We start from the raw sequence: 13,426 nt of genomic DNA, 5'->3' as shown, positions 1-13,426 counted from the left end.
CTCCCCACCTCAGTTCTTTTCACAGTTGTGATTAGCCTTTAACAGGAGCTTGTATTGAAGGGCAGTTGCAATACCTAGATGAAATCATGGCACCATCTCTGAACTGCATTGAATAGACTCTGCTCAAATTTCAAGACTGAGGCATGAGTGGATTTCTTGAGAGCCTGGATTGAAACACACCATCTCATCTACAAAGCTCTAACAGAATTCAAAAGTACTGTGCCAATATGCATCACCATAGCTACGAAAAGCCAAACTACCCAAAGGAGATGTTAATCATTAGCTTGGGAATTGTCCTCTAGTGCACTTTGAAAATTGTCTCATGCACCTGGCTTACCAACAGATTCTAACAGATCAACTGAAACAACAATATTAATAAATCCCAACTTCAAATATATTATCTAGAATTGAATTCTAATCTTGAACAGCAACTTTGAAATTCTATTTGACCTGCTCCACTTTTTTTTCCACTCTGGTCAATGCAACAACAAAATAAATCTGCAAAATGCACCACTGTGGCGGTTCACCACTACGCAGTCGAACCGGCCCCGCTTGTAAGCCACGCAGTGGGATAGACGGCCAAAATGGTGCCGTGAGGGGTTTCCCCTTCCTCCCAGCACAGGGCTCAGAAGCCCGCACTGGGGGACCACGTGACGCTGGGTGAGTCAGTGTCCTCCAGCGCGGTTCTCAGCCAGGACTGGGCTGGGAGTATAAGTGCAGCCCAGCAGCCTGCAATAAACTAGTCTGCTCACTGAGCTCAACCCGTCTGGTTGTGTGTGTTATTGCAGAAGAGTGTAGCTGCTGCTACAATTGGTGACCACGACTGGTTCAAACGTCTTTGAACCCATCATGAGCGAGCCTGGGATCAGCGCTATAGCCGTGAAACTGCCTGAATTCTGGGTTCAGGAGCCGGAGACCTGGTTCGGCCACGCGGAGGCTCAGTTTCACCTTCACCAGATTTCGTCCGACACGACCAAATTCTACCATGTGGTCGCTGCCCTGGACCAGGCCACTGCCAGATGCGTGCTGCACCTCGTTCAGCACCTACCCGCCGAAGACAAATACAAAACCATCATGCTTACCTGATCCTGATCCCTCAGACTATCCAGCGTGCCGCTTGGATGCTGCACCTCAACGCCCTGGGGGACAGGTCCCCGATGAAGCTGAGGGACGAGATGCTCACGCTCATGGATGATCACATCAACTGCCCACTCTTCGAGCGCATTTTCCTCAACCATATGGCTGGAGACATCCGGCCGCTGCTGGTCCAGAAGAGCTTCACTGACCCAAGGAAGGTCACCCAGAAGGCCCAAGAGCTACGGCTCGCACGATTCCTGGAGGGCTCAGCGGTCCAACAGGTCACAAGGTACGGGCACGACCACTAGCGCTGCAGTAGAGCATCTGGCCCCTGCAGGGACCCCAAAGAGCATAACCATGGCCACAGCATCTGCTCCAGGCCTCTGCTTCTACCACCAGCGCTGGGGAGCCAAGGCTCGGAAGTGTCGTCAGCCCTGCTCTTTCCAGGGAAACGACTAGGCCGGCTGCTGTTAATGGCTGCGGCGGCTGGCCAACGACATAGCCTCCTCTACCTGCAGGACTCAGTCAGCAGCTGGTGGTTCCTCGATGACACTGGAGGCCAGATCAGTGTCATCCCAGCCACAGCCGTCAAGTCCAGGAACTGACCTAGTGGACCTCCACTCCGTGCAGCCAACACAACAGAAATCCGGACGTGTGGAGATGAGACAGTCCACTTCCAGATCGGCTGACAAAAGTTCTTGTGGAGGTTCACTGTCTCGTCCCTCCTGACTGCCATCCTGGGTGCAGACTTCCTTCTTGCTAATGGGCTTCTGGTGGACATTTGAGGTTGGCGCCTGGTGGACGCCCGTACTTTCCAGGCCATTCGCCTCGACGCCTCCTGCTCAGAGCAACCACAGATGGCCATGATCAGCATGCCCAGAGACGAGTTCCAGCAAATCCTGGACGATTTCCCAACACTCCTCAAGCCACAGTTATCCGCTGCCTCTCCGCGCCATGGGGTGTTCCACCACATCTCCATCCAGGGCCCACCGACCGGTTCATGCCAAGGCACGCCGGCTTCAGCCTGACAAACTCCAGGTGGCGAAGGAGGAGTTTTCGCACCTGTTGGAACTGGGGATTATTCGGGGGTCTGACAGCCCGTGGGCCTCGCAGCTCCACTTGGTCCCGAAAGCCTCTGGTGGCTGGCATCCCTGTGGAGACTATCAACGACTCAATGAGGCAACTGTTCCTGACCGTTATCCCATCCCTCACATCCAAGACTTTACAGCCAACCCTCACGGTGCAAGGGTTTTCTCCAAGGTTGACCTGGTGTGTGGATATCACCAGATGCTGGTGCACCCTGAGGAGATACCCAAGACGGCCATCATCAACCCCTTTGGCTTGTTCAAATTCCTGCACATGCTGTTCAGGCTCAAGAACGCCACTCAGACCTTCCAGTGCCTCATGGACTCTGTGGGCAGGGACTTGGATTTCGTCTTTATTTATTTGGACGACATCCTCGTTGCCAGCAAGGACCGGGCGCAACACAAGGCCCACTAACGTGTCGTCTCCCGGCTAGCTGACTTCGGTCTTACCATCAACCCGCCAATTCCCAGTTCGGGAAAGAGTCCATGCAGTTCCTGGGCCATACCATCATGGCCAAGGAGCCATGGCCGCCGCTGTGAAGGTCGCCGCTATCAGAGAGTTCCCTGCCCGGTCAGCCTCGAGGGGCTGCAGGAGTTCGCGGGTATGGTCAACTTTTACAATCACTTCATCCCGGGAACTGCTCGCATCATCCAGCCGCTATTCACCCTTATCACAGCCAAACACATAACCCTTGCTTGGAAGCCAGAAGCCTGCACCTCATTTGAGGCCACCAAGGATGCCCTCGCAAAGGCCACCATGCTCGCATACCCGCACACCAACCTGCACATGGCACTCTCTGTTGATGCCTTTGTCACAGTTGTCGGTGCCGTCCTGGAGCAGCAGATGAACGGACATTGGAAGCCGCTGGCATTCTTCAGCCACCTGCTCCACCCACCGGAACGCTAGTGCCTTTGACCGCTAGTTACTGGGCATGTACCTGATGGTGCGGCATTTCCGGTATATTTTGGAGGGGAGGACTTTTACCATCTTCATCAACCACAAACCCCTCACCTAGGTGCTCGCGATGGCAAAGGATCCCCAGTTGGCCCGCCAGCAGCGTCATCTCTCCTTCGTGTCGGAATTTACCACCGACTTTCGGCACAAGGCGGGGAAGGACAATGTGGTTGCCGATGCACTCTCGCAACCGGCCATCTGCGCGTTGACAACCGGCATCGACTTCGACCAGCTTGTCCGGGACCAGAAGTCTGATGAAGAAACGAGGGCCTTCAAGACCGCCATCACGGGCCTGTGGTTCCGAGACCTCCCGAATCTGAGCGGCAAAGGCACCATCCTACCTTCCTGTGAGATATCTCCAAGGTATCAGTGGTACCCCAGCAGTGACGCAAACAGGTCTTCCGTCACATCCATGACCTTTCACATCCATCCATCAGGTCCACAGTCTGGATGGTGGCAGAACGGTTCGTATGGCATGGGCTGTGGAAGCAGATCGCGGGCTGGGCCAGAACATGCACCCATTGCCAGACGTCCAAGGTGCATAGGCACACCATGGCGCCCATACAGGTGTTCGAGCACGTCTGGGAATGGTTCAACCACATTCACATGGACATCATTGGGCCCTTACCCGTTTTCTGGGACAACCATTACCTGTTTACGATGGTGCACCGCACCACTCGCTGGTCCGAGGTGATTCCGACGCCAGACGCCTCCACAGACTCGTGCTCCCGAGCTCTGTTGCATGGTTGAGTCGCCCGGTTCAGCGTCCCGGGTCACCTCACCAGCGATCGGGACGCCCAGTTCACATCTGTGCTCTGGGCACAGCTCGCCAACAAGTTGGGGATCCAGCTACACCACACCACGGCCGACCACCCACAGGCCAATGGACTGGTCGAATGTCGGCACTGTCACCTTAAGTCGGCACTCATGGCCTGCCTCGCCGGTCCCGACTGGGCAGACGAACTGCCTTGGGTGCTCCTGGCATCCACTCCACTCCCAAGAAGATCTGCAGGCGTCATCAGCTGAGCTGGTCTACGGTGCGCCACTGGCACTACCTGGTGAGTTCGTCAACACACCTCCCAATCCCCAGTGGTCGCCGCACGAACTACTTCCTCACCTCAGGGCACGCTTGGACTCGTTCAAACCCCCACCGCCGCCCAGGCATGGCACCCGCCCATCTCACATTCCCGGTGAACTGCTTTCCGCGGAGTACATTTTAGATCGGCGGGGCCCGACCGCGGCACCCCTGCAGCGACCGTACAGGGTTATACAGTGATCCGGCTCTACGTTCAAGCTGGACATTGATGGCTGGCGGGAGCTGTTTACTGTGGACAGGCTGAAGCGGAGCGCACCTCGATCCCACCGAGCCAGTGGTCGTACCCCAGCGCAAGAAGCGAGGCTGCCCAGCAAAAAAGGACATTGGCACCGGTTCTGGGGGGGGGTGGGCTGTGTGGCGGCTCACCACTAGGCAGGCGGACAGGCCCCGCTTGCAAGCCTCGCAGCGGGGCAGCCGGCCAAAACGGCGCCGTCGGGGGTCTTCCCTTCCAATCAGCACGGGCTGAGGGACCATGCGACGCCCGGGTGACATCAGCTTCCTCCAGCACGGTTCTCAGCCAAGTCCGGGCTGGGAGTATAAGTGCACCCCAGCAGCCTGCAATAAACGAGTCTGCTCTCCGTCTGGTTGTGTGTGTTCTTTCAGAAGCAGTGAAGCTCCCGCTACATCACATTATTTAAGTGGCTTAGCATATCTGTTTGTTTGCTCCTAAACAGTTAATTACTCACACTAGAATCTAAATAGTGTTAAACATGAGACAAACTGGGACTTCACTGTTTAAACAAATCCTGTGTAAAATGCTGATGTCTATTCACAGCTGTGCAAAGAGAAACTGTCACCGGGTGACCCTTGGTGCTTATATGTGATTCTAATGATGAGAGTCTAATTTTAAAAGTTAAGCCAAAACTCACTGCTGATCCTGACAAAAAAGATTCATTAACTAGATGTGAAAATGAAAGTAGACATAAGGAACAAGCAGGAGCAACTGGGCTGTTGAGTTTGATGGTGACACAAGTGGGAGAGAGCAACATGTGCACACAACCTTTTTCTTTCCACTCAAATACCCCTTTAAGTGTTCCCAATGCCGTCGGTGCTCTGTGACTAGTAATGGATTGCTTAAGGTGAGATGTGGATGGAAAGAAAAAGTTTGAAAACCACTGTTTTAATCGTACCTATTTGACTCATTATGCACATAATGAGTCAACTCCAAAGGAAATGGGCCAATGACCATTTTTCTCAAGCAAAATATTTCAGTAACAATTGGACCCAGAGCAGTGATTCTCAACCTTCCCTTCCCACTCAGATACGACCTTAAGCAATCTCTTACTATTTGCAGAGCACTGATGGCATAGGGATGACTTAAAATGGTATGTGAATGGAAAGAAGGTGGTTGAGAACCCCTGCTGCAGCCCCTTTCACACTGCCAACCCTCCTAGGAAGCGGGAAAACTGATTGGTCATGCTGCTCCTCTGGAGCCTTTCCCACTGCTCCATGATTCATTGGTTAAGTTGGCAACCTGGCATTTTAAAAGGGGGGGGGGTCCCCGCCTCCAGCGATGACAATGTGAGAGCAGGTTGTGCTTTCACACCACCTGAAGGCAATTAGAGAGTTAACTCAGCCAGGCTCTGACACTTGGCCCCAGCAAGTGTCAGAGCCTGGTTGAATTGAACTCACCCTGCCCAATTGGGATGTTTCACACCACACAATTACCAAGATTGGACCCAGTAAATTAGTCAGTTAACCCACACAAAATCGCCAGCACCAAATGGGCTTGTGAAAGGGTAGGAAAAAGGAGGCATGAACACGGGAGGTAGACACACAGATACCGGCAGCTGTATACTGAAAGGAAAAGCAGATGAATATGAATGAGTTTGTAACATACATGAGTACAATGTACAGATACAATGAAAGTCTTATTTGCTACCACTTCCCAGTTACATAAAATTAACAAATATAATTGAGACACCAGAGCAAAATAAATATGAAAAAGCAAAATAAATAATAAATGTTCACAGCTAGTTGACAAGTAGAGTAAACAAAATTGTCAGCAGTACTGATAGACCTTTGGTTTCTTATGGAACAGATGATATGGGAAGGTTCAAGAGCCTGATATCTGTTGGAAAGTGACTATTGTTGAACCTAAAAGTGCTAGACATCAGGTTGTTGAGAACAGTCGGTGAACTAAAGGGAACAGCAACCTTAATTGAAAGTTAGATGGTTAATACCACCTGAAACAATTTCACACATTTTGAGGGATGAAGTAAGATCATCTGGCTAGGTGCTTACTGGAAGTTTGCATTTGTTTTCTATTTGTTCCATTGGTCTCAATAAAAATGTGCATAGTCCCAGTGTACTAAAGGCTGGGCTATACAAAGGCCATAACAGTTGTGTGTTTGTTTGGCTTAGTCTGAGACAGCAATGGTAATCATTACAGGATAAGTCGTGGAACTGCAAATGCAATATTTGGAATATTTAGGCTTGCTAGAGTTGCCTTAACTTTCTTGGTCTAATGGTGCAGAAGAGAATCAGAATAAAAGGACTAGCAAAGTAACTATTTTATTTATTTGGGCTTGTTTTCTAATACAAAAATGTTTAGTGGCATTTGATAAGTATGGCAAGTAACACCACATTCCAAAATATGTTTCAAAATTCAACTGAAGGTTAAAAAGTTAAACATAATGAATTAGCAAAGATGAAAAAGCTCATGACCAACAAGGAATTTAAAAAAATGTAGAGATTATACAAATATAAATTAGACTGTACATATTTCAAATAGGTCCTCATTTCATTTTGAATGTATAAAAATTCACATCAAAACCCCAAAGAAAAGATAAAAGAGTACATAAAAGATAAAAGAGTCAGAAAGAACATGAGCTATACTTGCAAAAGGAAACAAACAAAGGAATAAGAGATATAATGTACAAATAATTCCATCAGTAGAAAGAAAAAGTAAAACACTTCAGTAAAAATAAGGATTCTTTATAAAGGGCACATATAATGTGGCTGCCACAGTTGATAAAATAACTGGAAGATGATCAATCTGGGGAGCTAAGTATGCCAGGGTTCATACTCTACAGGAAAGAGGAGGAAATACAGTACAATTCAGATTATCCAAAATCCCCATTTATTCCAAATAATTTTGGACCAGGAAATGATGTCTGTTCGCCTCTAAAAAATTTCGGATGAATGAGGATATCCAAAATGATCAGAAATCCTCATTTATCCAAAATTTTTTGCAGCCGATCTGACCTCACAGGTTTGAAAAAAATTCATCCGACATAAAATTAGAACGATGATTGTCCTCTTTTCAGGTAACTCCCTCCTCTCTCTCTTTCCATTTCTTATTTACCTTCCCCTATTCACTTTTCTCTCCAACTCTCCCTCTCAAACTGCTCGCCACTGTCTCCCAGTCGCAAGCAGCCAGAAAAATCCATGTCCCAGTGTCATCAAAGAGAACAGTCTTCTGGGCAGGAGCAGGATGTTGGACTCCCCCCTCTCCCCTTCCCTCTCTGGCACACTGGAGCTCCCAATGCAGACGCCAAGCTCTCCTCTCAGCACTTGCACACTAGACCGGTCGGTGAAGATGCCACGGTCTCACAGTTCAAAAATATGAAGTATGGGAAGGCTGTGGTGTCGGGGGCGCTGTTGAAGTGAAAAGGCGGGGGAGCAATCGCACTCCATGCTTGCCCCCCCCACCTCCGCTCCCCAGGCAGGAGCAGGAACTCAGTGGGGACGTGTCGGGGATCAGCGAAAGCGTTTGGGAGATCTCAGTGATCAGCGACAGCACTGGGGAAATGTCAGGGTTCGGCTGCGACTAGCATTTTTTTGGTGAGAATTAAACATCATCTTAATGTTTAAAAAGCCTTCCCTTGTTTATTGTTTAAACACTGATACAAATGATTTGCTGTTGCTTTAAAAATGACCATTTATTCAAAAACTTCAGTCATCCAAAATAGATTTGGTCAGAGTTGTACTGTAGCAGAATTAACATTACAAATAAATATTGGCCAACGTGACTTGGACTTTCATTTACAGAAATCACAAAAAAATTATAAAGTGGGACAGAAAAGAGTCAAAAGTGTTCATGGCTTGCTGGAGGTTATTTCCAGATGACAAGAGTGTAAAATTTATAACTCAAGTATAACTACAATAATTCTGTGAGCAGTTCTGGCCAGTGCATCTTCGGCTAAGCACAAACTATGACTTTTTCCCCTGAAATTTATAAAGTTTAAAATGCTTTGTTTTCAAGAAATTAAGTGGTAGATTGGCAAAAGGCTGTTTAGGAAGTTTAAGTCTAGTAGGCAAAACCTAAAATTAGAATAAAAAGTAATTATATAGCACTTCAACATGCAATAAGTGGAAGATGTTAATATATACCTCCAGAAATGGCAATTAGTGCAAAATCCATTGTTAATTTTAAACCTGAAATTAATAGTTTCTTGACAACTATTAGTATTGAGATATGGGGAAAGTTAGATGGGAAAAATGACCTGAAGCCATCATTATATCTCTGGAGACATATTCAACTCTCCATCTGTTTAAAAAATCCATCAGATTATCATTTAATTGCAGTGACACCCAACATTATTCAATCCATTTAATCCATCTCCCTAATGTCCCTAGAAATTTATTTCCATCCAGTTTCTTTAGAGATCATTTCGACTGCTTTCACAAGTATTATAACATGTTATGTTGATATAAAATGTGCCTACTTTCTAACTCTTGTCCAAACCTTAATCTCTGCTCCATATAAAATCAGCTGAAGAGAACACCTTTTTTTCTCTCTCCCTTATCAAAACCTGTCATAATCTTCTATATCACTGAAATGTCCCAGAAACATCTTCTGCTGCAGAAAGACTCGAGCTTTTTCAATTTAAACTGATAACTAATATCCCATTGTTAAATCACCTTTGCAACATCTGAAGGATTTTTTTTAACATCCTTTTTGCAGGTTGTGGGGCTCATTGGCAAGTTAAAACTTACTGTCCATGCTAAATTACAGGTGAATAGATAGTGGTAGGTCCTTTCCTTGAACCACTTGAGTCCGATGAATATAGACCCTCCTACTGTTGGGTAGAGGTCCAGCAATAAGTCCCTGTGGCAATGAAGAAATAGTGATATTTCACTTTTTCAACTGTTTATACTGCATTCTGTGTACTCAGGAATAATACCTTAACTGTTGCTTTCCCCCACACAAAAAAAAACACAGACATAAGTGACAATCTGAATTTTGAAACTAAATCCCTCAACTATACAACTGCTTGCCTGGGAAGTGAAGCTTTAGGAGTAGAAAATGTCATTGTCTAATATGGAATGACAGATTTGAGCAATGGCAGCAGAAACTAATACAAATCCTGAAATAAAACTACCTGATCCCGGTTCCAACAGAATATTTTCATTCAAGCAATAAAGTGCTTTTGCGAGAATTTTCTGGCCTGTGCTGATAAGCTTGATATTTACTAACGAGTAAATGTAATGATGTTTCTGTATTTCCATTAAAAAGCTACATCCAACCACTCTCTCTCTCACACACACACAACCCTTTCTCCCAGATTAATCCAAAATAAAGGTTAAAAAAAACTTGTAAACAAAGATTCCATCTTTTACCAAAGCAACAAAGCTTATTTTCACAGGAAAATATGCCATCAACTTTCTTTATTTTTACTCATGTCCAAGTTACTCTTCACCATGGTCTTGATGTGGACTGACCAATGACAACAATAAACAATCTGCTGGAAGGTCTCAGCAGGTTGAGCAACATCAGTGGGAGAAAAGGAACACATGACATTTCAGGTCAAAATCCTTCAACATGATAAAGCTGCTTAAATCACAATGCAAATGAAAAACAGCGATTTCACAGAAAGATTGAATTTCTGATTTTGAATCAGGTTTAGTTTGGGAACAGTAATAACCAGAACATCAGCTTAAGTATAGCAGTTCCTGAAAATGGCCAAAATATGGAGAGTGGGAGGATTTATGAACAAGAGCAAGTCACATTGCAGATGTCCAACTACAAGGCATCCTTTGTAACAAGTTTCTTCCTTGTCTGACTGAGTGAGCACTGTGTAGGTGTTCGTTCACTTGTCACCTCCTTATGTGGAGCTCCAGTTTCTGGACTATTATGTCTGCTTTAAATTTTTGTATGATTCATGTGAACAAATCATTTCAAATTATTCTATCTGATCATTTGCCAAACTGCATATATTCAATTAGCAACTGAGCACTGTGAAGCAAGGAGTGACAAGCACACAATTTATAGCAAAGCACCAGTTTACTGCCAGGTACTGCCCAAGATGAATCTATAAGCCACATTCATTAGGAATATCTTTAAAAGCAAGGACAATGAAGTACAGCACATTAATGCAGACAGACATTGAAAATAATAAATGGACATCTTGAACTTAAAGTTTGTCAGGTATTTGCAAATGCATAGGATCATTCTACTCATTAACCAAATATTCCCAAACTTTGTATTCATCGGAGCCTTACTCTTTTTACAAGTTACAACTGGTATTTTATTTTCTTCTCATCTCCTCTCCCCCTGCCCCCATTTCAAAAATTCCAATAGTGATCAGTGCTAATAGGAGTTTTGTCCATCAGGACAATAGTGGATATACTAATCCAGCATTTATCTACCCTCTCACAAGCTGAACAACAATTATCTGTATTCTTGATTAGAACTTTTAACTGCTGGTAATAGTTTGTGAATTCAAGTGCCACTTGAACTTGAGCATATAATTCAAGGCAATATTGTATGGGCAATAATGAGGGAATACTACATGGTCAAAGCCATCATTTGCGATAGATTCCTTACTAATATCTCAAATGGGTAGACTTATGATCAAACTGTAGTCTATTCAGTTCTGTTCGTTTCTATTAACCACTACAGAGACAGAGTCTGAAGGATTCCACACATTACTCACAACCCTCAATACGTTCTTTAACATTTACTGTGATTTGGATGCAAACATTTACATATTAAACTGCAGTGTTTAGAAAAACTATAAAAGGATCTATGAAAAGATATCAATCTTATGTACATAAAAAGCCTAAACATATGTGATCATCAGACAGAAATCAATAAAGAAAATATTGCATTACCAGCAAACATCTGTACAGTTCCTGCAGAGCAAACTTTCAGACTTAATTTTTAATTCAATTTTAGTTACTCAAACTTCGGGGGAAAAAAAGCAAACAAGATCTTTGAGGTCAGAAAAGATTAGCAAAACCCAATTTTCACTCATGCTGGAACTATGAAAAAGCCAAACAAGGTGGGTGCTGAAAATATAAAGCAAAAGAGAATGTTGGCAATATCTAGCAGGTCAAGTAGCATCTGTGGGGAGAGCAAAAGATTTAATTTTGCTGGCATGTGAACTGGTAAGTTTTGATACAAAGTAGAAAGGCTGGACATCTGAAACAATGAAAGGCAGCATGGGAATAGGGTGGAGAAATGAAGTGTCAGACAACTGCAAGCTCAGGGTCACCCTTGCAAACTGGTTGGGGATTCTCTCTGTAATTACTCTATTTGGTTTTTCCAATGAAGCAATCGCCTCTAATGCAATTAGAAATTGCTGCTTTATCAAAAGAAGTAAAAGGACTGGTATTGTTACCACCTGCAGCTCTATGGGAATATGTCACAAGAGGGAAACCTTTCCTTCAGCATATCATGCCACAACTACAAAGATCTCCTCATCTCTCCTGTGACAGCATTCTCTCCAATTCTCTGATTCACTTTTCCCATCTCCATCAACTCCCATTACCCTTCTCATATGGGCAGATAGAACAAATTGAACACAAGTACAAAAATATTTGGAAGAAGTTTGCTCAATTCAAAATTATTAAACTGCCAATTCAATCACCTAATCCTCAGATTCGTTTTCCAGGAGTTATTTCTAAAATATTTTATAATGGATTATAAAGATTATGTGTTGAGTTTTATTAGTTTTGATATTGCAGTCAAGAATTTCAAGAAAAAGATTCCACCTATTGTGGATAGGAGAGGTGCAGGTGAACTACATTCTCGCAAGCATCACAATCACTCCTGATATATACTACTAAAAAAAATTACCATCCTGAATGTTACTCAGCGTTCATCACAGAAAAGCAATAATTGGATCACAACAATAAAAACAAAACAAGCCCTAATATGCAAGCTTGTATTTTCCCCTTTAAAAGAATCACTAAATCTGATGCTGGGATGAGAAAATGGTAAAAAATGAGAAAAATTTTGTTGTGATTGCCCGTATTTCACTTTCTCAAGAAAGTTCCCACCAAACCACTCAAATCAATCCAGATAAACAATGATAAGGTGTGCTTTTAATTCTGTATTGTGTGTTCTAACAATTTTTTTCCTCCAACCTTTAGCATTCAGGGAAAAAAACTCTTTCCTTGTTATTTTCAATTAATTTTGCAAGCTTTGATTTTGACGAGCATGATTGATCTTTTAGGTATTTTGTATTTTTAGCTACTGTATGCGGCGCCGGGCTACACACTCTACTGCTCTGGCAAGCCTATGGATGAACGACGCCTATCTGGTGTAGGCTTCATGGTCAAGAACTCCATTACCTCCAAACTCGAAAACCTCCCGACAGGCCACTCGGACCAGATCATGTCCATGCAACTCCCCCTTCAAAACAAGCGTCACGTCACCCTCATCAGCATCTATGCTCCAACCCTCCAGGCGGAACCAGCAGAAAAGGACAAGTTCTACACTGATCTGCGCAACCTCATTCAACGCACCCCTACAGCCGACAAGGTTGTCATCCTTGGCGACTTCAACGCTCGCGTCGGCAAAGACTCAGAAACCTGGCCAGGAATCCTGGGCAAGCATGGTGTCGGCAAGTGCAACGACAATGGGCGACTCCTGTTGGAGCTCTGCGCAGAACAGCGGCTTGTCAGCAGAGGGACAACCTGAAGATTACTTGGATGCATCCCCGATCCAAACACTGGCACCTCCTGGACTACGTCCTGGTGCGAGAAAGAGACAAACGAGATGTGCTCCACACCAGGGTCATGCCCAGCGCGGAATGCCACACTGACCACCGGCTTGTTCGCTGCAAGCTCAACCTTCACTTCAAGCCAAAGTCCAGGAACAGTAAAGCCCCAGAAAGAGGTTCAATGTTGGAAACTTGCAGTCAGAAGAAGAGAGAGGAAACTTCCAGGCAAACCTCAAAGCAAAACTCGAGGATGCAATCCGCCTCACGGATTCGTCCCCTGAAACCCTCTGGGATCAGCTGAAGACTGCCATACTGCAAT

The 13,426-nt window shown here is 45.2% G+C and overlaps 1 protein-coding gene across 6 annotated transcripts in view; it reads right to left on the bottom strand.

Moving 5' to 3' along the window:
• The window catches only part of LOC138756757 (uncharacterized protein KIAA1958), a 115,756-nt gene that overhangs the window by 49,311 nt on the left and 53,019 nt on the right, over positions 1-13,426 (bottom strand). The window lies entirely within an intron of this gene.

This window comes from Narcine bancroftii, chromosome 1, assembly GCF_036971445.1.
Source record: "Narcine bancroftii isolate sNarBan1 chromosome 1, sNarBan1.hap1, whole genome shotgun sequence".
Taxonomy (NCBI): domain Eukaryota; kingdom Metazoa; phylum Chordata; class Chondrichthyes; order Torpediniformes; family Narcinidae; genus Narcine; species Narcine bancroftii.
Note: the sequence above shows the minus strand (reverse complement) of the source record. Positions and strands in the feature narration are given on the sequence as shown.